The sequence below is a fragment of the Pimephales promelas genome, chromosome 14, assembly GCF_988280905.1.
Source record: "Pimephales promelas chromosome 14, fPimPro1.hap1.1, whole genome shotgun sequence".
Taxonomy (NCBI): domain Eukaryota; kingdom Metazoa; phylum Chordata; class Actinopteri; order Cypriniformes; family Leuciscidae; genus Pimephales; species Pimephales promelas.
Genome location: NC_142782.1, coordinates 23,730,252 through 23,755,332, shown reverse-complemented (window position 1 = coordinate 23,755,332; position 25,081 = coordinate 23,730,252). Strand labels below are relative to the sequence as shown.

At 37.8% G+C, this 25,081-nt stretch overlaps 1 protein-coding gene across 2 annotated transcripts in view; it reads right to left on the bottom strand.

Annotated features, from left to right (window-relative positions):
* iqsec2a (IQ motif and Sec7 domain ArfGEF 2a) overlaps window positions 1-25,081 on the bottom strand; it is a 73,880-nt gene that overhangs the window by 35,367 nt on the left and 13,432 nt on the right. The window lies entirely within an intron of this gene.

Sequence of the window (25,081 nt, the reverse complement as noted above, 5' to 3'; positions counted from 1 at the left end):
CAATATTAATAAAGTCTAACTAGGTCATTTGAGCTATCAGAAAGTCTCTGCTTCAGAATGCAGCAAGTTCAACCAGCTGAGAGGAATGGAGGAGACATCACTTTAGATTATGATTTCTGCATAATTAACACTGATGAAAACATTAATATCATTTTTTATAATAGTGTACATATCAGAACCTGACAACTCAATAAATAATAAAGAGAAAAAGAGAAAGCAACCAGAAACATTGTGACATTATTTTAATGACAATTAAGCACATGTAAACTGTAATTAGTCTTTTTTATATCAAAAGTGACAGAAAGACATTTATTATGTTACATGTGATTTCTATTCCAGATAAATGCTCTTCTTTTGAACTCTTTATTCATCTAAGAATCCTGAAAAAAAGATATCACAATTTCCACAAAAATTTTAAGCAGCATGGCTGTTTTTAACATTGATAATAGGAAATGTGTCTTAAGATTTCTGAAGGATCGTGTGACACTAAACACTACAGGAATACATTAAATTAATACAGTTTTTACTGTATTTTTGAACAAATAAATGCAGCCATGCTCTTTTTAAAAATATATAATTCATCATACATATAATTTCTGTTATTTTTCCGTTTGATTTTGGAGTGAATGGTGACCTGAAAATGTTTCACAATCTTGTTCCAAACATGATCAAGCATGACACTTTTTCAACCCTGTCTGTTCCTACTTCATTATTTCACAGCATTTATTATTCTCGCTTTACTCTCTATTTGTCCATTACTGTAATCCTGTTTACTTATCTCTTGCTCATCATTTGTCTTTCTCCATCTCTTTGTAAGTATACCGCCCCCTCTCTCTCTTTTTTAATCATTATCTCTCTTTCCCCACTGCTACCACCCTTTATCCCTCCTTCTCGATGCTGTCACTCTCTCTGGAAGAGGCAGACTCAGAGAAGGGGAGAGGAAGGCGGGGATGAGAGGAGAGAGTTGCTTGGTGACGGTTGCTGAGAAACAGATGTGGGAGGGGTTGCTGTGAGCCAGAGTCAAGAGTGGCGTTGCCATGGCGACCGAGGTTCCACACTGTCTTACAGGATTTGGCGCAAGATGGTAGGGATCACAGTACCTCTGAGGGGTTTGTAGCATCATATATCCACAAGTACACACATAAACACTAGAGCTAATATTATTTTAAAGACCCCTTGTGGTGAAAATCAAGTTTCGGGCTTTAGTATATCATTTAGCGAGCGGGCTTTAGTATATCATTAACTATGACTGCAAAGAAATAGGGGAGTATCAAGAGAAGCCAGGTTATCAGTATATTTTTCTGTTAATATGAAAAATCAGGTACATAGGCAATATAGCAGGTAAATTATGTATATTACAAAGTTATGATGAACTATATGCCTTTCTCAACTGACGTACTATGATGTTCTGTCACGTTTGATCAATTTAACGCATCCTTTCTATTATTATTATTTTTTTACTGATACCAAACTTTTGAATGGTGTGTTTAAAGTTGCAATATGCAAGATTTTCAGTTATTGTTTGTAAACACAACATTTAAACTTGGACCCTCCTCGTGAGCAAAACACCACCAGAAGCTCAGTCCCTCTACCTGACATGATATCAGATGAGTGGTGAGCTCTTTTGCAAATATTTTTTGTTTATCATGCATAAATAGCACTATCTGTGTGTTTAATAACAGTTATGCTAGTTAAATGACTGGCTGTAATTTGCAAGAGAGTTTATCTTCAGTCTAGCTTGCTAATAGACGATAATTACGTGTCATCATAAAAACATAATTACACTAACCAGTAATCTGTCGAGTTACAGATAGCAGTCAACAATTCAATAGCAACATCGGTGAACTGTTTTTGTTTTGAGATATAACAACTTCTCACCCTCACCTGCACCGTACATCGTTATTGGCTGGAGGGGCGACACACCCACTGGCCAAAGGTTGCAGCCCAGAGAACAGCAAAAAGAAAACGTGAAAATACAGACACAGGGCAGTGTCACTGTAGACACAAACACCACCGCACACTTCTAGTGGACCATAAGTAATAACTGGGAACAGTGGGAAGCATTATTTTTGTATGAGTCTATACCTTTTTTATCCTGTGCATATTGCACCTTTAAACACAGCTGACTTGAAGTATGACCCAACATCAATTTACACACATTTACCTACATGTGCTTCAGGAAGCTGTCCCAGCTAGAGGATGAATAGAGGGAGCTGTCCATTGTGCTGAATACAGCCGTCATCATTCACAGCAACTTGACCTCCTTTATAGTGGTTCACACACAACTAATTCAGATAATTCAGTATTTGTGTTTTAACTAACATGAAACTATTCATTTCAGCGGATGTTAACTAGATTGACTATAATTAATTAATTAAATTACTAGAATTAATTATGCAAAAGAAAACAGAATATTTTTAAAATAAACATTTAAATTTTATAAATATATTAATGTTAATTATTTAATATGAAAAAAAATAAATAATATTTCTGAGTGTAAAAGATAGTGCTGCAATTTATACTTTTAACAAGTTGCTAAAAAGTGTGATACAGATCATTTCGATCAACAAATGAGCTTCTCTTTTAATCCCATTATCCCACTATGAAATAAACAGCAATTACTCCCCACACTTTACAAGGGTGTAAAATTAACCTCAGAGCAAGCCAGGATTGAAAATAAGGCCACAGGGAAATTGAAGCTTCAAGCTCACTATTCATGTTGTCTAATCAAATATGTTAATTTACACAATAAGCAAGGGGCAAACAGTCACGTCTGCACGCTATTGTAGAGCAACGTGATTCAGCTGATGCCTGTCTGCAGGGACTGTGATCACATGAACAGTTCTGGCAGGTCACGTTAGTCAAGCTCGCATCAGCTGACTCTCAGCTCATCCACGTCTACCAATAGGAATACGACGCCCATCACTGTTTACATATATAAGCTCCTACAGTATCATCAACAGCTATCAAGCCAATTCCCTCCTCCATCCCCAGCTCCTCGTCTCGTCAGTCAGAATTTGGCATTCTGATTACCGCTGAATCAGACTAAAATTCCCTAATTGTATTGTACACTAAAATTAATTAATGATATTTGCAATATATTCATTTTGGTTACCCTAAAGGTAACCCTAATTGCTGCTCTCTGAGTTCTTGCCCAGAACAGAACCATACCGCCAATCATGTATGCTACAATATTTGTCAATCGGATTAGACAATAGTGGTCCTGACAAAACTGTATGTTAAAGGGGTCATAATTTTCCTTGAGCTTTTGACATTTGGTCATCATACCATAAGAATATCCTGTAAGTTTCAGAACTGAAAACTTCCTTGATCCAAAAGCAACTTTTATTGTAACCAAGCCCAGCGAACGACTGTGGAATATGTCTATATAATAGGTAGGAGAAAGACCATCCCTGCAGAAGAAAATTAACGCCTACTTTATCATTGCAACTTTGGCCCTGCCCACTGATGTGTTAGTTAGAGAGATGACGAGGAGTCTAGAGCGATCAGTGGATCATTCCAAAGTATTTTAATACTAGGAATGTGGTTATTTATTTTCAACAATGTAAATCTCTCAGTTGAGCATTATTTATTTGTTCGGTACATTTCATTGTGGATTATTTGGTAAATCAGTTGCAATTTCGGCGCTGACTTTGCAAACAGACTTTTACAATATGGACTTGACAGTATTGCCACAACATGTAAGAAACTGTTAATGCCTGTGATTTCTGATATATCATGATTCGGGTACATTTAGATGTTCTTTGTCTATGTGTCAGTAAATCAAATCAGTGACTTTACTTTGTTTCTCTTAGTAGGAAGAAAATAATCTGTACTTAAACTGTGATTAAATTATATATAAAAAGCGATCAAAGAATGTAACTTTTAATCGCTGGAGCTGTCAATCAAACAGTGTGAGTTTATCAGTGACTGGGTACTGGACTCTCGCTCAAACTCCCGTTATAATGAACAAATCTCTCTAGCGCTCAACATGTCTGTAATAGGCTACAATGCCACAATCTAAATATAATGCAATAGATCTAAATATAATTCTATAATCAAAACTTTTCACAATTAGTTAACCTTGAGAGCTGTAATATAAACGTGCTAAAAGTTTTCGAGAGAGTTCCACATGTAAAACTTCTATTCTATTCTAAATCTATTTCTTATGATTGTTTCTTATGATTTATAAAGATGTTAGCCAATCACAGTAGTCTCACAACAGACAAACCACTTCAGGGCTAAAATCAGGGTAGGAAAAATGCCATATATTTCTAAATTATGACTTTTTTTATGTAAAAATCATACTAACATTATAAGTGCACCTCAGGAAACATAAAACAATAAACAATGCCGTTCATGACCCCTTTAAAGTTCATTCGCTTTTTATTTTATGTCCTTATGAACTCTAATCTATAAAACTGTAATATATATTGAAATATATATTAAAATGTAACATTTTTTATTATCAATGTTGCGAACAGTGGATTTCAGAATTATTTTATGAATAGAACGTTCAAAAGAACAGCATTTAGTTTGCAATAGAAATCTTTTGCAACATTATAAATGTCTTTACTGTCACATTTGATAAATTGAATGCATCCTTGCTGACCCCAAACTTGTGAACATGCATGGCTTCTTTTGAATGCCCATCAATAAAGAAAATGCTCTTCGAAGTCAGACAGTGTATTAACAGCGTCTGCCAGTAGGGTCTAACCAGGGAATGCTAACCAGCCAAATTTTGACCTGTAGGTTAATCCACACTGTCATCTATAATTCAATGATTTCCTCTGTCACTGTATTTGCTGTCACCAGTGCTTTCCTGCCGAGCCGATGAGCAGGACACTGAACTCAGAGCAAAACACCTGAGGGGCAAACCTCCTGATATGAACATATAACTATCAGAGACTCTAGGAAATTGTTGTTCTCTTTAACAGTCGATCATTTCCATTTCTTCCATTTCTCACTTCATACACTTCTCCCTACTTGCTCTTCTGTTATATTTGTGACCTTGGCTTGTACCACAATACTCAGCACTCACACTCATATATACTCATGCAACACACACACACACACACAAAATATGCATTTAGTAAAGTAATATAGTATAAACCAGCATTGTAGCACCAACTATGCCGGTGTTCTGTCGATCTGTCCTACCTTGTCAGATTTTCCTACCGTAGCGCAAAATTGTAGCCATATCTATCGGTTCATCCTACCTCGTCGTAAAATCCTGAGCGTTTCTGCTCTGCATCTGTGACTAAGTTACATAAAATATTTCTGTGTAACTTTGCCGAATTTTCTTATTAGGCCATGTTACGGTGATTTTACAGTGCAAAGTAAAGTTACCTCTTCAGATTGTCCTATGAAATAAACGATAGGATGATTTTACGTTGCAAAATACCTCATCAGATTGTGCTACCAGTATGAAATAAACGAGTAGTATGATTTTACAGTGCAAAATGCCTCATCAGTATGAAATAAACGTGTAGAATGATTTTACGTTAATGTTTTCATGAAAAAAAATGCTAATATGAATTTGCTTTGTATGAATGTGAGAGTAAACAGTTCTCGTTACTGCTATATATCTTTGTATAGTAATAATTGACAAAAATAGTGAAAAACTTACCTCAGATGAAGAAGATCTCGCGCAAGTAGTAAAATATTATGGGCGTGTTGTTCAGCGTGACAAAAATGACGTATTATTGATGTGCGCATGCGCAGTAAGCCTTGGTAGGACAATCTGACGGGTAGGATGGAATGTCAGAACACCGGCACTGCCCAAGATTGATGCCATAATCTCCAGCCGTGTGCAGAAAGAAGTCACCCTCGGCCTTTGATGTGCGCTTGCACTAATCTGCCTTAGCTCCCTTTCATGATCACCACAAGCCGACACTTGCTATCTACCAAACAAGATTAATCCGACACAGTCATCCCCGCTGAAACATATTAGCAAATTAACAATTTCTTAAATCCCTCACCATTTGAGGTCGCACGCCACAGCAGAATGGCCCGCAAACAGTCATCGCAAATCATTAGATTTGAGTAAATGAAACGAAAACGAGTGTCTCGAGATACTTGGAAAGCTCTCACTCAGCTTGGGATTGTTGACTCACTTCTCAGTAGACACACTCAGACTTTACAAAAAAATTGCAAGTACATGACTCCTTGAAAAATGCTACACTGACTCAAGCTCATACTGTCATTTTTTTGTTAAATAAATAAATATTTATCAAGGCTGAAATAGTGAATTTTATGTGAATGAAAGAAAATATGTATTGCATTAATACTGTATATATTTTTTTCTATTATTCAATTTTTTTTTTTTAACATCAGAACAAGAACAATTAATGAATCAAATCATATTTTTTTGGACTTGCACTATGGTAATTGAATGACTTTGTTTGACCATATCACCATAAACATACTATATATGAAAATGACATATAATAATGGACACATGCTTTATTATGTAGTTATAAATGTATAGCTATTAAATGTCTGCTTGAAAAGGGCTACAATGACTCACAATCATTAATCAATGATTCGTCTTGATACCAATGATACCAATAAATGGTATTCTTTGGATTTGAAATGTATATTTCCATGATGCTACTTTAGTAGTATGAAGCACCATAAACATACACTCACTCTCTCTCTGTATATATTATAAATAGATATATCATTCAGTACCATGGTAATACCATTTGACACAATTGCTGTAGCAGGGTAGTAAGGGTTTGCTTTGCCTAAGAGAGCGATGAGGCATTGGGAAGAGTGACGCTTCAGCAGAACACAGCTCTAAATTACCCATCAGCCCTGTACTTTCAGACTGAAGATACCAGAAGTGCTTCTACCAGACACAGTTAATCTTCTGTCACAAGATGAGACCCATGGATGCACACACACACACCCTGTAAATCTGACGATTCTGCTGGAATTCTTCTTTAACCTTAAAAGCCCTGCCCTCTTCAGCTTATAAATCTACTCACTTTCTCTTTTTCTCTCAAACACTCGAAAATTCCTGTGTGGAGCCAGCTGCTTTTCTTTATATTATTCATTTAAAACATGACCTCTTGCTCTTCTTCTCTCTCTCACACCCTTCCCCCTCCTCTAAGATGGTTTTGACAGATTTTTTTCTCCCTCTGGATCTCTGAACTTGTCACTTCATTTCTAGATGCGTCAATTCATCACTCTTTCCATTCATGTCTCTCCCTCACGCTTCTCTTCTCTCCGACAACACAGCTGGTACGAATCCCATCTGCTATTGAACTATTAACCACCACTTCTAGTCTCAGACAAACATACGAAAAACAATAACAATCAATTACGTTCAAAAGCAGATTAATAACATGATACGCTAATTAATTCATCCAATATATCACACAAATTTATCAGATATATCAAACTAATATTTAAGACAAACTAAGATGATTGATTCAATTTTTGACACAGCACAACTAATCAATTTCAGTTTCAAAACTGAAATTCAGGATTCATTTTTCTGAACCAATCAGAAAAATTTGGGGGTGGAGCAAACATTGCAAGTATGTTTACAGTAGCAACATTTGTCAGTCAGAAAAAGCTGTGTCTGGATAATAATACCTTCTAGTTTGTTGTCCATTTTGGGGGCTGCGTTTCCCAAAAGCATCATAAGACTATGTTGATCGTAGAGAACATTGGTAGCAATTGTTCTACTATCAACTTAGCGTCAGACTTCATACTTCCGCTCTATTTCAGTTCACTTCTGTACTCAGTCTGAGACAGCGACATGTCTCCCTCCGGCCTGAAAACAGCCAGCCAATCAAAGAACAGAGGGCGGGCTGAGAGCCGTGATGTAGCCGCTAAGTGCAGAGTTTAAGATTGTATTTTAGGTTAGGGAAATCGAAAACGACCACGAATATGGAGATACGGGATGCAATTCGCTCTGTTGTGGAGAATATTCCTGGCATTTGCAAACTGAAGCAAGAAGAGTGTTTGTTAAACATTTTGAATGGAGGTGATGTTGTGGCCCTACTCCCGATAATTTAGGTTATCAACTATTACTGATCGTCAGCGAGAAACTGGGGAGGCCAAAAGCCGGCAAGAAGTTAGTTCCCTTTGGTTGCACTCAGGAGGATAAGGTTAAGGAGGCAGCAAATGTTCAAATCGGTCGGCCATGTTCACTCCGGTGTTTTGCTCGATGGTTTAGTTTTTGCAGCGAATAACACGTCACCAAACGTTATGTGATTGGCTTACGGGTAACCAATGATGTTATACTTCAGACAAGCGCCACCCCGCGAGAAAGAAAACACTTTTCATTTATGCCATTCCAGACTCTGTCTCGAAGCAAAGCGAAGCAGAGTTTGGTATTACCAGGCTAGGGAAACACAGCCCTGAACAGTATGTATGTTTCATTTTGTGGTATGTTTTCTTTTTTATTATTATTATTTATTTTTTTATTTTACAAGAGATGCACCAATATTAAAGTTCTGACAGATACCAATAAGATTATAATATTGCAATGGCCGATAACCGATAAAAGGATAATATTAAATATACAAAAAATATCAAGATGGTATCTAATAATTACAAAACAATTAAATAATTAATATAAATATAGTATATATAGATATAATTAAAAATATAATTATAGTATAATATAAATAATTAAATTACTATAATATCGAAACAATATAAAATAATATCTTAAAATGATATACAAACGAATTACACTAAAAATATCTAAATAATATTAACATAATATAGAATAATGAAATCTATAAATCAATTAAATATGGCACTAAAACTAATTTTAAATGCATTAATTGAATTCAGGAATCACAACTTAAAATGTACAATATGAAAATAGATATTGATTTTGAGATCTGATAAAGATTACATTAAATGCAGTTATTAAAGATTGAATTGAGTGTTAGATGATGGCAAAAGTTATTTAAATGTAAAAACACAAGATTCAATATCTATTATCAGAAGATCCCAATAAATAAAAAACTCCAATACTGGCTAATAACCAATGTGGCAATGACATATTGTACATCATATTATTACATTTCCTGGATGCTGTGTCTCATGTTTTTTTTAAACATTCGTCCCCTTAGAAGTCACTATGTTGCTTCATTTATTTTCATATTGTCATACTCCGAATAAAATAAAATTTACGTTTAGCTACAGGGCCATCATTAATTGTGTAATTTTAAATCCCATCTTTTTTTTTCTCAGTATAATGAATCACAAAAAATTAAATATAATAATACCAACAATCCTGGTTAGAAGGGTGCTGAAGCTGCACATCCTCTCACACACACAGATGTTCACCTCCTGCCTTTTGTTCTCTCTCAAAAAGACAAAGACATCAGTTTTAGGCCAAATAAGCTGAATTAACTCCATTTCTTTTCTGAAACAAAGACTTAACCAAACCCAGCTGCGTGAAGGCAGGCCAAACTGGTAAATTATTGAGTTCTGTCTCACTCAAGCATAAGACTTCACTCCGTCCCCAGTGGCTCCTGGGTTTATTTTTAAAGCAACATTTACACAAAAGCATCCAGAACAAATGCTTTCCAATCTCACGCAATACTCCCATTGTAAAGAAAATGGATAAATGGGTAATACGAAGTACTTCTGTAGGCCTTCGTCACGAACAGTAATCACCGCTGGGCTGCATTCTAGAGAGAGTCAGCTTGTCCTACACAGTCCAAAACAGCTGATATCAGGAACAAGCAGCACGCTTTACAGCAATAAGAAGTAATAGTAAACATGATGCACTGACGAGCACGAAAAAGATTAGCTGAATGTGAATTTGAAAAAAGGCCTGCAGTCAACATATTTCCCGTGCAGGGTCTGTTATCTCAAGACTGTGCAGCCGCTTAGTTAAGTGTCAGCGCTAATGCCACGGACAAACGTGCAATGATGCAGTGAGTCAATAAGGATGGAGTGAACAAACGAACGAGAGCTTACCGCCACGCAGACACAGAGAGGTCCCATTCAGACTGAGAGAAGCGGAGGAAAAAATAACCCCTCTTCCAGTCTACCCTGTGTCTCTCACACCCCCCACCCCTCCTTCTTTCTCTCACTCCCTCTCACTCTCTCTCTCTCTCTCTCTCCCTCTCTCCGAGGAGCGGAAAGGCTGCATTCTTGACAGGTCTCTTCCACGTGTGTATTTCACTCATGAGTGCACATGCACACACACTCACACATAGGGATGTGTGAATGGGCTTTTTTGCAGTGCAGAGTAATGGAGAAATGCAGGGACCAGGTATATTGCTTATTAAAATATTAAATATGGGATTTGATGTATTAAAAGACTTCTGTAATCAGTTTCTAGGAATCAGTTTGGCTCGTTCTGTCATTATCAGTTTTGGTTGCTCGTGTGTTTGCTGTCTGCCTGAGAAACGCAGCAGATTGCAACACCTTCAGTTTAGATTTGAACAGCATGTGTGTGAGATTTACTGTGATGACAATTCGGTGGCGGTGAGATAAACCTGATGGAAACTAAAGCTGAGAACGCATGATTACAAGGGGTTGAAAAGTGAAGAGATTTTATGAAGAGCGCATGCATACACTAAATAATTACCCATACTTGCTGTCAAAATATCACACTCAAACACACACAAACAGAAACACACACCAAATATGAAAAATGATGCACACCCAACTGGGCATCATTTAAACGCCATGGCATAATTGAGCATTGTTTCTGACCATCTCAATCCTTTATGGCCACCATGTACCCATCCTCTGATGGCTACTTCCAGCAGGATAATGCACCATGTCACAAAGCTCGAATCATTTCAAATAGGTTTCTTGAACATGACAATGAGTTTACTGTACTAAAATGGCCCCCACAGTCACCAGATCTCAACCCAATAGAGCATCTTTGGGATGTTGTGGAACCGGAGCTTCGTGCCCTGTATGTGCATCCCACAAATCTCCATCAACTGCAAGATGCTATCCTGTCAATATTGGGCCAACATTTCAAAAGAATGCTTTCAGCACATTGTTGAATCAATGGCACGTAGACTTACGGCAGTTCTGAAGGCGAAAGACGGTGAAACACAGTATTAGTATGGTGTTCCTAATAATCCTTTAGGTGAGTGTATATATGAGCAATATCACACGAGTAGCAGTGTGATATCGGTCTATATAATCATGGCTGTGATTCGGTCGTAGGCACGAATATCTCTATATATATATCCATATATATGGCACTTTCCACAACTCAACTAACTGAAAAAAAAAATCATTTGAAGTATACAACAGATTTTAAACTGAACAGAAATATATATATATATATATATATATATATATATATATATATATATATTTTTTAATTAAAAAGCACAACAAAATGAGTAAACCAAACTAAAATTCATATGAAAGCTTAAAAATGTAAAATTAAATAACTTAAACCATTAAATACTATTTATATATAAATACTATACAAAAATAACAGGGACACACAAGTAGGCTACATGCTTGATGGTTTTAATATATACGTATATTTTATATTTATACTTAATGTATATTTTGAAAATAAGTATACCGAACTACCAGGTGAAAGCCCAAAACAACACTTTGAGGGTCCTCATCTTTCCCTCATTCTGTGGGTGTTAATGTTGCCTTTAAACACTGATCTGGGACCAATTGGGTGGTTTAGCATGTAAAAGTTAGTGCTGCATTTGGATTAGTGCAAAACAAACTGAAGAGCCCATCTGTTTCTATTTGGCTATAAAGGGCACTTGAGTGATAAACATCAGGGGATATAGCCATTTACTGAGAGAATAGGAGCTAATAGAGCTACCCATGATATTTCCCACACAAAATGAATGAACAGGCATATGGCACCAACAAATGAGACAAGAGTAAACCCAAGCAAGCTTGATTCCTGATGCAGCGGCTCCAGCGGCGGACGGAGCGAAACTGCCTTAAGAGCAACAGGGTGGCATGAATTTATTTGGACATGTTACTCATTTACAGCTTGGACCCTGCACACAGGCCGTAAACCACTGGTGCTGTGCGCCATTCAGAATTGAATTGAGAACACATTTTAAGTTCAGGTTAAGTACCTTAATTTGAACTAAATCAGCAAACATGATGCAGAACTGCAATTCAAAATTAAATGAATTGAAATTCAGAGAAATTCATGAAGCTAACTTTTAACTAGAAAGCTAAATTTGAAAACTTGGATTACAAAAATTTTGGGTTAAAACTTTTTTTTTTTTTTAGATAGAACCATAATTAGAAACAGCAAAAGACAGATAGATAGATCAACAGTCAGAGAAATATACACAGATAGATAAAGTAGATTAATAGATAGAACACACAAACAGATAGAAAGAGATAGACCAAGAACAACAGATTTTTGTTCACTTCCCTAGTAAAGTTAGGCAAACATATATTTATGTTTAAATATCTATCACTGTGGCACAACATTTCATTCCACTACGTCTCCACATAGAGTATAGCAGAATGACAATAAAGCAAAATTGAATTTGACTTTTTCTGAGCACATACCTGCGGGACGAGGTACCAACTAACCGCATACAGAACAGGGGCCAAAAGTCTGGGCAGATGCACTGCAAAACAAACATCACTTGCTTTCCCCCTTTTTTAGAGAATTCGAGCAGCACCTTTCCTCCAATACTTGACTACCAATAAGGCTCCTTTATATTCCACACCACATAGTCCAGACTCCCCAGTCCTTCTGCTGTGTGCTTGAGGCCCAACCATTGAGACTGCAGCACATCCATTTAAAACCGCTGCTGCTTATCCTGTCTGTCACGGGCCAGTTCTGTGTGCTGAAGTGATATGAGAGATCAGATCCCAGCGGCAAGTGTGACAGCAGTAAACACACAGCAAGGCTAGCAGACTCTCCGTAGCCCTTTCCAGCACTGGCTTGAATGCAAGTTACCTCACAGGATTTAGATTTGATGACTGTGCAAAAGCAAATCCAGAGGGAGAGGACCTCATTGACTGTTCCTGGCTGAGGAACATAATTTTCCACAATATTAAATGAATGGATATATATCAGTAAATTTTGGGTAAACTCAAAACCACTCAAGTTTGCATTAATGGGTGAACAAATAACATCCCAGAGTATTTTTCTCCTCCGTGTGCTCAAGAGGCCTGTTAAACAAATTTGCCCTGGGTGCAGTTTTTTTTCCTTCTTTTTCATTTTGCATACTAATATATTCAAATAAGAACTCTAGAGCTAATATATAAATCACTGGTGCCTTTTGATGCTTCTTATCTTTGATTAAACCCTTTTAACCTCTGTTGAGGAAATGTTCTGGTCATCTTGGATTACATTCATAGTGCCGTTTCAGGATTTCATTCATCGATTTTCCCCGTTTCTTTCATTTTCTATTGCCCTGAGGTTGTATTTTACGGTTCTCACCCTTCCCCCCACCAAAGCTGACACTTCCTTCATCTCTTCCACTAAGACTTTAATCAAATTATCCCTGCACGACCTTGCGTCCAACTCCAACTGAAGTGAGACACAAACTGAAACACACCGTACAATCGATCATTCAGTCAAACTATTAGCTTGTTTCCCCCCCCCAAAAAGGAGCACATTCATAATTTGCCTGGGATCCATAATGTGGCTCATCTCTTTAATGAAGTTGTGTACATAATTTTAAAAAGCCACACAGTGCCAGTTCAACCCTAGGAATCAGCTTTGTGTTTGAAAACATGTGGGAGGTGCCACAACAGAAGTATTTATCTGAAGGCGTCTGTTTTTGTTGATACAATGCAAGAAAATGACTTTGTAAAAACTCGTACCTCTCATTAAAAGACTACATGACCACATTTTAATCTGGATCATAAGAGGATTTATTCAGTCGCTTTCATCATCATCAGAGGCACCATCACCACAACATCACCACCATCATCAGTAACATTCTTATAATATTCAGTAATATATCAGTTTTATATCATATCCATTATCATTCATGTAATATACATATATCAATGAATGTTCCACCTCCATTGGAAAGGAGTAGGAATGATGTTTTCAGTATTTACAGCATGTAAAAGAGCGACAGAGAGAGAATAAAAATAGTAAAGAAGGGCTCTTTCATGTGTGACTCATCGCATTCATTCCCGCTGTGAGCGCTAAATACAGGAACACGCTGACTGAACGCATCAGGCGAAAGATTCCAACACTCATCTCCGTATTAGCAGTGATGTCGTGTCATTTTCATCCACTGTATGAGAGTCACAGCATGGTTTGAGGGGAGGTACTACAGGCATGCATGATGCATTCGGTTGGATGCAATATCATGTTTCATAATTAGTACCAGAGACCTAAATTTTGATTTTGCTGCTGTAATATTTCTGTAATGACATTTTTTTAAATGGATTTTCGAAGGATTTTGTATTCTTTCAGCATGTTTTTTTTTTGACACATATTTATTCACTTTTGACTAACAATATATTGTTGATGACTTTAAATAAAAAGGTGACGTTTTCTACAGAATACCCATTCTACTTGCACCAGGAAGTAAAAGTTTGGTAACATTTGCATATTTAATAAGATGATGCTTAATTTGCATATTTTAAAACTTGGTCGATATTTTTTTTTTCATATCACAAAAGTTTAATTTTTTATAAGTCCCCTGTAGTACGTCCCTAGATTAAAATGTTCCACCATGATGCGAGAGGCTCCTTTAAAAGTAGCACACTGCTGCAACGACTAGAAGAGAGACTTGAAGTCACCGGATAAACCAGTGAATACGAGCCTTTCCCATTCAACTCCATTCATTCTGTACTTAACGGCTCCCAAAGACATCCAAATGCTGGTACAACAAATGAAAAACAATTAAGCCTCCACAATAACAAAAAAAAAAAAACCCATATCAGTCACAACCATGAAAGAGTTTAAAAAGAGCAATGACTTTTAGAGAACATGCATTAGAGTTTGAGAAACTCTTTTCTTATTATCAGTTTATGCAGTTGAGTCTCTGAGCAAGTGGCAACAATGTCATTGTCATCATTCTGTCACAAATACGGGGGCATTTCATAGTTGCACATCTGGCAAACGTGTTTTCTTGTATTTCAGTCCTTTTGCAATCCTTCTCACGAAAGATTTTTGGTTCATGCAATGATTTCCCACACCTTACTTGTATTAGTTTTTCAGATGACCTCAACATTCCTTTTCAATTGATTTTCTAACTGATCAGGCAAGGAATGCTTATCTTATTAAAATCATAAACGCCAAATCAAGTTCATTTACGTTGTGCATGTCGTCTTCAGTATATTGTACAGTACAATCACATAATTACAAACAAAACGCTACAGTTCCAGAATATCTCTTCAAGGACACTTTCACCAATAAGGTGAGAGGGTTTTTGATCAGCCAGCTGTGGACATCTAGCTACTGGAACCAGCACATCAGAGCGATGTGATCTACAATAGTGCCAAACGTTTTGTTTACGTCGTGTCTTTATACCTGAGGTACAGTAAGAAGTCTACTAGAACAATATCTCACTACTATACCTGGATAATTCAGTGCCGTTTTTGAGGATGCATTCATTGAAGTAGGCCAGGGATTGAAAAACTTTGATTATCTTATGAAGCACCTCTTAATCCCTGTCGTTGTTACTAACCTACATCGCTAGACTAACATGCCGACCAGGCCTTTTTCTCCTTCGATGTGTCCTGCACTGCATTGCGTTTCAAACGTTGACATTTACATGTATGTACAGAGTCACAAACTATAGTCTGAGTTGGTAGAACTGGGATGACGACAACCGGTTTGGCTTTGGATTGTTAAGGTGATAAGCAAATGCCAGTAAACAACAAAGACAAAATGTCAAGAAAGTCAATCATAAAGAACTCTGAGGGGATGACAAATGGTGGTCGGTGAAGCTTCACATTAAAATATGGCTTTAGAGAGGCTTGCCGTCATGCTGGGCTTGATATATACACAAAAGTGTGGTAAATCCTTCATTTCGTTGGGAAACTTTGACAGTTGGGCCGATAGACACGCGTCTTTTTTTCTCTCTGTGGGGGAAACGGAGGATGATAAAAAGAAACGCATATCCTTTCTTTTGACACTAAATGTGGGAACAAGCACAACACATCACAGACCATACTAAAGTTACACAGGCGTTTGGCAGACGAGATACAGAGGCCAGAGAACACATGGAGGAAAGACAAAAGCAGAAACCAAAGAGAAGCTGATATCGCAACAATGAGAGGGCCGGGAGACAGACGGTGGTGGAGAAAAGAGGACCATCTGCTTTGTTTTCTTCTCTTCGGGTTGATCTTCCACTTCAGATCTTCTCCAGTATGTCCCCTTATTAATACTGTACATCAATGGTTCTCATTCCTTTTCGCTCATTTCAGTCACGTACAGGACATTTGTCCGTTTCCGACGCGTGGTAGGATGCAGATGACATGCTAGTGCAAAGGATATTTTTGTTTCAGAGGTTTCAGTTCAATTAAGACCAGCTGCATTTGGGCTGCAGATTCAGACGCACTTGGTTCAAGTTTAGCATCCAGGTGATTGACGAGCACCCCATATAGTTTTGTTGTAGTGGGCAGGGCAAACCAGGGGGATGTTGTCAGGGGTGGGGCCAACAAGTCTGCTGGTTACCTAGAGGAGGGGCTACTGCACTCAGAGGCGGGGCAACAGAACTGATGGGCGATGTCGTCATCCTCATCATCTCTAGGGTGCAGCAGAAGAAGCGGATGGGGAGTGGAAAGAGTAAAAAAAGGTTCAGAAAAAGAGAAGTGAAAGAGTAAGTACAGTAAAGAGAAGGAAGAGTGGTGAATGGAGGGATGGATCGATTGAGATTATATATTTAGTTGTATATACATCCAGTAACATTCACTCTACAGTGCTGTAATGTGCTGTGATTCAAAGTTTTGCTTTAATTGAGTTATTTGCTTGTAAATTAGAATGAGGGTGCCGGAATGAGTTCTAGAAAGGGTGTCAAAAATGGGTGGCTTATGATGTCACTTCATAAATTGGAATACGGAGGAAACCGAGCTCATGAATATTAATTAGATAGTACTGACGTTGCTAGGTAATTTTCCTAGACTGTCAAATTATGTTCATGTATTAAAATTCATGAGCCAAGTCTTCGCCTTAGTACTATTTATATATTGGCCGACGCAGATGTGCATGTGTTCCACGCCGACTTTGAAATGAGATACAAATGTTTGAAATATCAGATAATATTAAAAGCTAATAATAGTGCTGCAGGAAGTCATAAAAGCAGGTAAACAAGTTAGCATTTGTGCCCTTCCGGTTTCATCGCCCTGAAGTTTTGTTTTGGATGGGTTGTAGGTTAATTTCCTGAATTAAGGTCAATAGTTAAGACCAGCTCAAGATATTTTCACGTTTTAATAAGATGCGGTCACTAATAAGTGGTTAAATGGAACAACAGAGGTTGTTGGGAACATTAAATGGTTAAGTGCACTTCATGTGTGTATGGTTTGTAGATACACATGAAGTACAAATATTACATAAGCTACACATTTGTTTTATGTAGCTTATGTAATATTATGTACTGCAATGTAATTAGGAAGCTACTGCATGTATTTATCCTGTGAACGAGGGAGTTAGGCCTAATTCAAACTAAAGTACATATGGATAAGGTTTGTAGATACACATGAAGTACACTTGAGTACAATCTTGATTCACTTTATTTTACATAGCATATACCTATGTAGATTAAATGTAATTAAGAAGCTACTGCATGTGTTTAAGCTGTAAGCTAGAAGGTTAATTCAGATGGATAAAGGTATGTAGATACACATGAAGTGCACTTATGTACAACCTTGATACACTTTATTTTAGAAGGTACAAAATAACCATGTGTAACTACAGGCTTTTACCTTAGTAACATTGTACCAAGTGGGTAACATGTACGTGACTGACTCAGCCTGTTACATGTGTAACAGTAGCTGCCTAATACATGAGAGTAATTACAATCTGTAAGTACAGGCTTTTCCATAACTTAGTTACATGTTAATTACATTTTGTAACATGTTATTATAATGTCTACTACTAAGTAATTAGCACTGTATCACGGACACAGTAAAAGAAAGTGTTACCGGAATGGCTTTAAAGAAAAACAAAAGTATCATGCACTAAAATATGTAATATTCACTAACAAGGTTCGATTGAGTTGGTTAAAATTCAGTTCCAGCACCTCCGATTCAGGAATCGTCTTGTTTGCAGGGATTCAAACCTCAACCTAAATTTTCATTCAATTTTGTATGTCTTAGTCCTTTCCAGCAGGGGGCAGAATTGTAGTACAAGCTGAATTCAGCCACCACAGTTCTGCCAGTAAAACCCTACCGACCAAAGAATCACCAGTTTAACTAAAATACGTATAATCTCTTTTGTATATAATTTTTTTTTAAATAATAACAGCTTTTCTAGGTCTCACAATACTTTAAACATCTTATCTCATCTCATAATCTAAAAAAAACAAAGTGAAGTATGGCAATATATCAATGCAACATCGAATCACAGGAGAATTGATGGATTTGATGGAGGAGGATAGAGACTGAGAATCACAGTGACAGAGTGTGAGGGGTATTAGGTGTGTGTGTGTGTAGGCAGAGGGGTTGGGGGGGGGGGGGGGGGGGGGGTTCTGCATGCACTTTTGTCTCCGCCTCTGTGTGATTCATGTTTAATGAAGGGGCGGAACTACATCAGAACAAGCATGCGAGGATGAGTGCGTACGTTGGTGTGTGTGGAGGATTATGCATGAGGAATGTGTCATTTGTGCCCGCAGTGTGGACCGAGGAGACTAAATAGATATCTTATACAGAGATGTGTATGTGTGTGACTGTGAAGGGGCACTAATGCAAAATCAGAGGGACAGCATGTCATTTCTGTGCTGTTAGTGGCACAAAACTGCATTTGCTAAGCAAGAGTTTGGGGGCAAACAAAAGGTACACAGGGGAAGTGTTGCTAATTTTGTTATTCTATTTAGAAGCACATATTTTCACAATTCAGTAATTTAAAATGACATTTATAACCAAGCACATTTTCTTTTCAAATGGTAAATAAAAGAGCAAAGAGACATGATATTGAAGTGGCCCACAGGGGTTCAGATCTCGCTAGGTTACTTGCAAGGTCATTTCATCTCCGAAAAGCCATTATTCTCTTGGGGGACAAAGGAATTAGGGGTAGTCAGTTTTGAGAGGACGGCTCCCCTGTTCCTTTCTGGAGAGGTGGGAGATGAAAGGTGAGCGTTTGGACGTGGATGATGGGAGATTGTGAAGGATCGGGTGAGCGGTTTATCGAGAGGGGAAGTGTGGGCTCAGGCCCTTACCTTGCCTGCTCCGGGTGCCGGGCAGGGGGGAGGGCGCAGGGCGGCTTGGGCAGAAGGAGCCGCGCGGGGCAGCAGTACTGGTGGTGGGTGGAGTGGCTGTTTGCGGTCAGACTGGTGTGGACAGAGGTAGAAGCTGGAGTAGCAGTAGAGGAGGTGGAAGAATTGGTACGAGTAGAAGAAGTACTACAGGTGGAATAGGGTGGTGACCTGACAGAGAGAAAGAAAGAGAGGAGGAGGGGGAGAGAGGGAGAGAAAGAGAGAGAGAAGATAGAGATAGGCACAGGAAGAGAGAGAGAGAGAGAGAGAGAGAGAGAGAGAAAGAAAGAGAGAAAAAATAAAGTCAAGAAAGAAACAAAAGATAACAGACAACAAAGACAGCCACATGCATACATTACAAACACTTTAGCAGCAGCAGTACAGGCATGGTTAGGCAGCGTTATGAAGCGTTATGCAGACTTTTATCGAGCTGTGGAGAGTTAGGTGCAGTCAAGCAGAGCATTTAATGAAGATCAAGATGGTTTATGTAGAGTTATGTCAAATTACCTGTATAGCGGAGTATTACAGCGTACAGACCAGGGCTGTGTCTCAATCCGCTCCCTTGTTCCCCATGCAGTGAATCAGTATATGGAGACACACATTTGGCTGCTAACATTGGGACGCCGATGACACGATCACCTTATGAGGTCGTTAAATGAATTTACGGACCATGTCGAAAAATGGCATTGTGTATTTTCACTGCAGCTGTTAAAAATAGTGCCATTTGGAAATATTCCCTTGTATTTTCTAAAAAAAAAAAAAAAAACCTTTACGTACATGAATGGCATACAGAGATTATTTCTTTTCTTTTTTTTTAATCACAGTACATCAATCCTTTGGTGATGAACCAGTTAGGTTTTGTAGTGCTTTCTGGAAATAACTTATTGTATGAATGCACTGAAACAATTTTGCCAATCCAACTCCAAAGCAGAAGACTTATTATTGATTTACTGAGCGGACTGAGACACATCCAAGGAGAAGGCCAGACCTCTTCTACACTAAACCGCAGGCTTGACTGAGAGCTGTATAAGCCACACTAGACAAAAGCAATCCACTGAGATCTTATTTTAACTAGTTTTAACAGTTTATATAATTTATCATTCAACAAACCCATGTAAAACCAAAATAAATGTGTTTTTAAAGGTTTACATATAGATATGCATGAATTAATTTGTCCTATAATAAGAATGAGAATGTGTTTACAGAGAAATTAGACTTGCAGCTTTATAAAATCTCTCAACTAAAACATGACTTTTCTTGAGCATCTAAAAATGCTGAAAACAAGATTTTCAGAGTAAGAGTGAAGCAGGTTTGCTTAAAAAACATGAGTGGTGAATTGTGCCTGATGTTCAGTATGAAAATCAATATCCGTGAGCCTTTATTCCACAATGGAATTGTGGAGAGTTCTGTCGTGCCAAAAATGAAAAATGGAATGAATATCTGTTCAAATGAATCATCTGTAGTACACAGTGTGTCACCGAAACACATGCTTTAATAATAAGTGTCAAAATATAACAATGATCCTGCAGGTTTTTTTGGTGAAGAATGCGTGACTGACCCCTACTGGCCAATCACAGGGGTTCATTTAAAACAAAACAATGCATCACGGAACTTGTGAATGTTATGTAATGCATTTTCAATCTAAAGAATAATGCATAATGGATAATAATGTATGGCTATGATAATTCCATACTGACATGGGTGGCTTATGACATTATTGGTTAGCATAACTTTAACCGTGTCCAGGCATGATCACAAGAACTAAAAACAGTTATGTTTTTATGAATTCATGCCCAATAAGACGAGAGACATTTACAAATATTATACTGTAAATAGTTTCAAATTTGATTAGTTGCTTTTACATCCAAAATAAGATAGTTTCTTAGCAACTAATGAAACTTTGAACTACAAAATGAATACTTGAAATTAATTACTTCACTTTTTTATGCACTTTTGTACTAAACCATCTCAGGTATTTCATCATGATCAACTGAAAGTTAATTTTGTCTCCAGTCTTGATGGACAGTCTGTCAGGCTAGCATTAAACATCAAGAAAAAAAAATACAAAAACAGCAGAATTCAACGTCACCCAAAGCTTGAGCAAACACAGAACACAGTGACAGACACAGACGAGAAAACAAAGAGGGAATTAATAGACTGGTATGGAGGGAGGGAGGGAGGGAGGGAGGGAGGGAAAGGAAGGGAGGGGAAGGAAAGGAAAGGAAAGGAAAAGGAAGGAAGGAAGGAAGGAAGGAAGGGAGGGAGGGAAAGGAAAAGGAAGGAAGGAAGGGAAAGGAAGGAAGGAAGGAAGGAAGGAAGGGAAAGGAAAAGGAAGGAAGGGAGGGAAAGAAAAAGGAAGGAAGGGAGGGAGGGAAAAGGAAGGAAGGAAGGAAGGAAGGAAGGGAGGGAGGGAGGGAAAGGGAAAGGGAAAGGGAAAGGGAAAGGGAAAGGAAAAGGAAGGAAGGAAGGAAGGAAGGAAGGAAGAAAGGAAGGAAGATGGATAGATTCTGTGGCCTGAAAGAAAAGGATGCAGAAGTGTGTAGGCAGATGGCATGAGTCCTCAAGTGTGTACTGGGTGTAAAAAGGCCAGGGATGAATCTGTGGGTGTGAACAGGGTCCTCTGAGAAACCTTTACACTATAGTATGTGCAGAAACACTTTTTAAAGGTGCCAAAAGCAAAACTGAAGTGTTACTTTGTAGTTTCACCAAACAAACAAAAGATATTGACTGTTCTCAAACAGGTCTCCCAAGCACTCTCATTGGTCTCCCAAACAGATAGCCCCGCCCCAAACTCACTCCATTGACTGATCAGGATTCTCAAACAAGTTGATAAAACTACAGAGACAAATGTTTAACTTAAGAAATCCAGGAAATCCAGATATACATGCAAATTAAGTGTTGTAAGAGTATTTTAACAACAAAAGAGTAACCTCATTAAGTGATTTTGAGGGGCAAGAATAAACACAACCGTAAAATGGGAATCCATTGCCAGAATAAATCTCCTCAAAATGACTGTATTACACTTTTTTTTTTTTGTGCAATTCAAAAAAAGAGATAAGGTCAGATATTTAATCCGCTTCAATCATTGTGAATGTGTTTAATACCACATTTTTATTTTTCAATCAGTTCTGTTTGTGGTTTCCTACATCAGGAAGGATATGCAAGCAGCACAGTTGCAATGTTCTGGTAAGAACACAGCTGGGACAGTTGTTGGAAATGTGCACGCACACACACAGAGTCGAATCCTCTAGGGAAGGACTGTATTGGTGCACAACCTTTAACAAGCCCTTTCCTCAACTGCTCTTCTTTCTCTCCCTTTCACACACACACTTTAAAAAAACTCAATTTTGCTGCCCAGCAACAACGAAAAAAAGCAGTCTGTCCCCATGTGTCCGTCCACATCACACCAATGTGGTCACTTTAAAGCCAGCTGACATGCACCATCATACTGCAAAGGAGAGAGAGAATGCCTCATCACGTCTCTCTCTGTGATCAAGCACCTCAAGAGCTAAACCCTGTATAACCATCTTCTGAGAGTCTCTCTGGACTCATCTGGAAGGGCTGATGCAAGTCGAGGGAAACATGGTGCGGCCCCTAATAGAAAGAGGAGGACATCACACGTTGCTTTCAGGCAGCGCTGCTGTCAAATCACATGGATTGACAAGACAATAAACAATAAAAAAATAAAAACTTTAAGCTAGACAATGCAAATGTATCATTGATCAGAAAAAACAATGTTCTGAAGCCACAAGGGCTGTCATGATACCAACATTTCAGTGGCCAATACCAACATCATGATGTTACGATGTTAATTTCAATACGACAGCAAAAAAAAAAAAACATCTCAGGTTTCTCATGCAACCATGAGGTGCGTTCCATTCGACAGGGTCCCTACGCAGTGTTCACTGCTCCCTACTCCCTGAACACGGTTTATCATTTGAAGTGGACTTCACTGACTTCCTGTGAAGTGATGTATCGATGTTCCCTTATTCCCTATGCCGTTTGCAGTGCCCTTCGAACTGAACATGTTTGTTCCCTTCGAATTGGAATCTCACTTAAGATGGTGAAATACCCTGTGAAGTCCACTTCACAGTCCACTTACGGTCGAATGGAACGCATAATATAAATGTCTTTACTTCCAAATAAATACCGTTTATTTTATATTTTAAACTTTCTATTTCTAAAGAATTGATAAAGTTATTTTAAACTTTCTTTCTAAAGAAAAACTATCATGGTCTCCACAAAAATATTAAGCAGCACAACTGTTTTTTTTTTTTCATTTTTAATAATGAAAATAATAAATGTTTCTTGACCACCAAATCAGATTTCTGAAGGATCATGTGACTGAAGAATGGAATAATGATACTGAAAATTCAGGAAATAAATTACATTTGAAAATAACATTAAAATATTTGAGATGGTAAAAAAATATTTCACAACATTACAGTTTTTACTGTATTTATCAAATAAATGGCCTCGGTGAAAATGTTTTTTTTTTTTTTTAAAGTATATATTAAATGAGCAACTGTTTGTAGCAAATTACACTTTTTAGAATTATTTGGAACAAATTGTCAATAATTCTTGAGAAAAAGAGAGAACCCCTCACTGTACTTTGTCTATATTGTTGTAACAAACAGCAGCAGTACTTGTAGACCACATTCACCCTCAAATGCACATTTGATATTCTGACATCTTTTTTTTTTTAATATACAAATAAAGCCATTTGGACCACAAAGTGCATCCTTCACATGCACTGCCAAACCAACAATTATTATTATTTATTTTTTAAATTGACATCTTTTTGAAATCCCTTGATGCAAATGGAGTGGTTTTGTGTTGAGGTTTTTGTGTGTTTGATAGGAAATGAGCCTTCTCTGCTCACACATACACACTCCCACATCCTTTGTAATTCCCTGCATGTTTTATTAGCCTGTCAACTGCACTGTCCTCTCTTTTTACACATTACTCCTCCTCTCACTCCTTCCTTCTTTCAATTTGTACCTCATCTTTACGCATTCCTCTCCTTCTCCATTTTTGTCTCTCCCTCTCTTTCTGTCGCCCACACAGTTCTTTACACAATCACATTTGTGATAACACACCTCATTCCCTCAGCAACACTTCTACCGAAGCCCACACGGGAGAGAAAAAAAGAACAACAGAGCACTTCTGTGACTTTGTGCCCTGTTTGAACAAACTAGCTGTGGCCAAATACTCTGTCCTGCTTAAGGGTAGATAAAGCTCTTTAAGGTTAAGAGCGGATACATCTTTTTAATGAATTGATGACAATTTTCATTTTTGTGTAACACAATCCTAATCATTTGCTCACGTTCCTGTCATTCCAAACCTTTAAGACTTACTTTCTTCTGTCGAACATTAAAGAAGACATTTTACAAAATGTTCAAGTTGCTCTTTTCTATATAACGAAAGCGATTTGGAACTGGGGACAGTACAAGGCTGTTCTTCAGTCCCTCAGAGCCTCGTTTTCTTGCGTGCAAAATTAAACATGACTAAGGTCGATTGACTGTGAATTCACTGTGTTAAAGCTGAGGGCTATCACATTAGCTGAGGTCAGGGAAGATTTCATCACCATGCCCGCATAGCCCTGTCAATTCGATTTCACTGGCGCACGCACTTCCTTTATCGCTGAGACACTCCGTTTGAGCTGGTGGAATTTGTCATAACTATTCAGGTGGGCTGTCAGTTTCACTCTGCATAGTTCAGTCATGAACAAAAAGCATCCATCTTCA